Raw genomic sequence first — 3,647 nt, 5'->3', positions numbered from 1 at the left:
GGTACATATTTAGGGAATTGTTACCTCGACGGCTTTGTGATGAAGAAGGAAAGTCATAGCGATGATGACGCTACGTGTATTGATCAATCAAGGTTATATTTTAGCTCCTGTAACACATGAGAATAAGTTTTAGGATCAAGAGAAGTGTTAAAACAACAATCTCCACACTAAAATTCTAGTGCGAGGAAAACTACAGAATCTTTATATTAAATACCATTACCTTCTAAACAATGGTTTATGATTAAAGGTTGAACATTATCACTGTGAGTACCAAAATTTGTTTTTGAAACAAAGCAATGTGCTGTCGGATGAATCAAAATTGACCACTGATTCCTTTTACCACCTTTGGATGCAATAAACCTATACGAATTATGTGATCAAGAATATTATGCTAACATAGAAAACAGTACTGCCTAAAAATAAAATTTCAAAAAAATAACTATTCGCAAGCACGAGGTTAAAAAACTCTGGACCGTGTAATTTCAAGACCAAATTGGAAAAAATGAAAACAGGATGGTCTCTACTAAATTCACAAGTATCTGGTTAAAGGACTTGGATACTTTCAAAGGTAAAAGCAGTTCAGTTGGAGAGTTCCATTCAGAGAACGAAAATTGCGAAAGTGACCTTGTTTGCTTATTGTTGTCGGTTGTATCAGCACCATGCTCGCTGCCAGCAAGGTCAATAAATGATAACTTGCTGACCGGTTTAGGTGGTTTGGAGTCATTGCCATCAACACGTCTTTTAATAACAAGCTGAAGAATGGCATGAGAGCTTGAGGATTCTTCATTTGCACCAATTGTACCAGTACTTATGGTGGCACTGCCTTTTTTCAATCAACTCCTTGATAGTTTCAACATCAGACACTCTATACTCTAGTAAACCAACAATGCAAACCTTTTGTTTTCCATCCTCTCTCATGCAATGTTTACTGCATGAAGCAATGCACATTCAGAATGTGAGAAATAGTAGCCTCACTGATATACACTAATCCTGAAAATCACATATTTTAGGGTAACTCACCTCTTATCATTGAGATGGTCAAATAATTTACCACCATATATCTCAAAGAAGCTAACAAATAACTGAAATCCTTGGTTGCAGTATGTATGATGCATTAATCTCAGGATATCTTGGGAGGCCTTAAGAGGAAAGAGCCGCATGGTGTACGTCTTTCCACTACCTGAGTGAGAATATTAGTTGAAATGATATCAAGTATGCTGCAGATATACGATGTATCTAGAGAAGATCGGATGTATACCAGTTTATCCATAAACAAAACAAGCTGCCGTTGTTCGATTAAAAATTGCAGGAACCACAGGTTCTACTATTTCACGATAAACCTATAAATTGGATGAAGACAGGTGACTGAGAATGAATTTACAATACTTAAAAAACATTAATGAAAAGGGTATGGAATTTATACCTACCTCATCATTTGGAACATCTTCGTCTAACACAGTATCAAATACAAACTCGTGCTTTTCAACATATTCAGTAAGGTCGACCTGCGGAATGATGTGCTAGACATTGAGCATTGAGTGAAAACTGTCAGAAGCTTAGTATTCTCAGGAACATTGGCCATAAATACTACAAATAGAAGAAGACAAACAAACCTTAAGTTTAGTCTCATGGACAGTCAGAGAGTTTGATCTTTGTTCAATGTCTATGATATCTTCTTCTTTCTTTGATATTTCTTTTTTGTTAAGTGGTCTTTTGCACACCTGCATTTGACATATCCAATGGAAACTATTAGACTGGAAAGGTTATGGTAGTTTCCGCTAAGCCAATAAGGAATATTTATCATCAATTGTGGAGCAAAAATAAAGGAACATACCACCACTTTGATTTTAGCAACAAGCGCTGCCTTCACTTTCTCAGGGAAGGCCTTCAGGTAGTTTACTTTCAGCGAAAACGGTGGACTTGCTCATCTGGATATTTGCCGCAAAGCTCAGATCTGAATCATCAAAACCTCCTCCATAGCTAAACTTTTGGGCACCATCATACATCCCTAGTACTTGAAACTGTATAGATAAAATATGAACTTTAGCTCAAGTTATTATAGAACTGTCAATGTGGAAATGAGTAGATATCCTTTTTGGCAATACCAGGGCAGAGGTTAGGATTAAAATCAGATCGTTACATGACTAAATACATAGCATCATCTCCTCACAAAAAAAATGCATAGCATCATCTGAACTAATGAACCAAATTAACTTTTAACAATTCAACAGCTACAATCAACATACTGATGTGGTACCGCATCTCAACATCCAATCATGATTCTACCAAAAAAAATATTTGTTTAACATTCTAGCATCTGCACATGAAAAATGGTATGCCTAAAAGAGGACCAGAACACTATATTCGCTTTCCAAATCGCTGATCAATTCAAAAACTAAATAAAAGCGATAGTTCCACGATCCCATGACCCTCCATTCACATTCAGAATGTTAGATCCACCACATTGACAACTTTCTCAAACAGTATGATTAAACCCCAGCCACACGAGAACACCAAAACAGAAATAGCAACTAAAAAAAATAAAAGATACAGCTAATTAGTCTCACATCGGGGATTAGCTCGGTGTTGAATGCGTGGAGGTCGAGCAGCCTGGGGCTAAGCTGCTGCCTCTGCCCCGGCGAGTCCCTCGCCCTCACCGCCACCACCACGACATCCCCTCCCCGTAGCCGCCCCGGCGTCACCGGCTCCAGTGACACGAAGATCTCCCCGTCCCTGCACCACACCCCGCCGCGATGCACTCACAAAAACACTCGTGATGAGCTCAGCCAAAGAACTTGCACCTCCACGCAGATCTCTATGAGCCGTCGGGCCATACCTGTTGCGCCCATAGGCCGCGCTTGTTCCGGCATTCCACTGTAGCCCCTGGGCTCTGAACTCCCTCATGTGCCCGGCTGCTAGGGATGAAGGATTGGAGGCGAATGGATGACGGAACACGCGGTAGTCCATCGTCTCGGGCTGGCCCTGCTCCTTGGGACGGAGCTCGACGTCCCTGAGGAGCGCGGTGGTGGTGAGCGCCCAGCGCTGGAACTGCACAGCGGTGGGGAGGCAGTCGCAGCTTTGGAGGCCCAGGTCCGCGCCCGCCAGGAGAGTGAAGGGGGTCGCTGCCGTCACGGATGTTGTGGCAGCCGTCGTCATCCGTGCGGGCTGTGAGGGTCGTCGGGGTTGGTGGTGGTGGAAGAGGAGGCAGCGGCGGCGTCCACTGGACCGCCCCCGACCTCGGGGAAGCCGGATCTAGTGAGGGAGGGCAGAGGAGAAGATGGCGAGCGGAGCTGACGACTGCGGTTGGGGCGCTGTGCTGTGCGGTTGTTTCGGCGGTGGTGGCGGCGGGGAAATATCCATAGGCCCAAGACGGTTTGCCCGGGGAGGGGGTGGGGGCGCGGAAATAGGGAACGAACAACGCGAGCATGGCGGGGAATCAGGCATCGAGGGCACGGCCGTCCAGAACAACGACCGGAGGCGACGCTCGGCTGAGGAATCGCGATGGGAGGCAGAGGAATATTCGATGGTGGACGGATCACGCCTTATTCCTTTTTTAAGTAGGAGAGAAATGGAGGAAACAAACGGTATGGTGCAGGAAGGCGACAGTGGCCGCGTCAGGGACTGATAAGGGTCTTGGCAGCGGAGAT

At 44.4% G+C, this 3,647-nt stretch overlaps 1 pseudogene; it reads right to left on the bottom strand.

Moving 5' to 3' along the window:
- Positions 1-482: 482 nt before the first annotated feature.
- On the bottom strand, positions 483-3,156 carry LOC133889566 (kinesin-like protein KIN-13B; annotated as a pseudogene).
- Positions 3,157-3,647: the final 491 nt, after the last annotated feature.

Source organism: Phragmites australis, chromosome 13 (assembly GCF_958298935.1).
Source record: "Phragmites australis chromosome 13, lpPhrAust1.1, whole genome shotgun sequence".
Lineage (NCBI taxonomy): Eukaryota > Viridiplantae > Streptophyta > Magnoliopsida > Poales > Poaceae > Phragmites > Phragmites australis.
The sequence above is the reverse complement of the archived record's forward strand: the minus strand, read 5'-3'. Positions and strand labels throughout refer to the sequence as shown.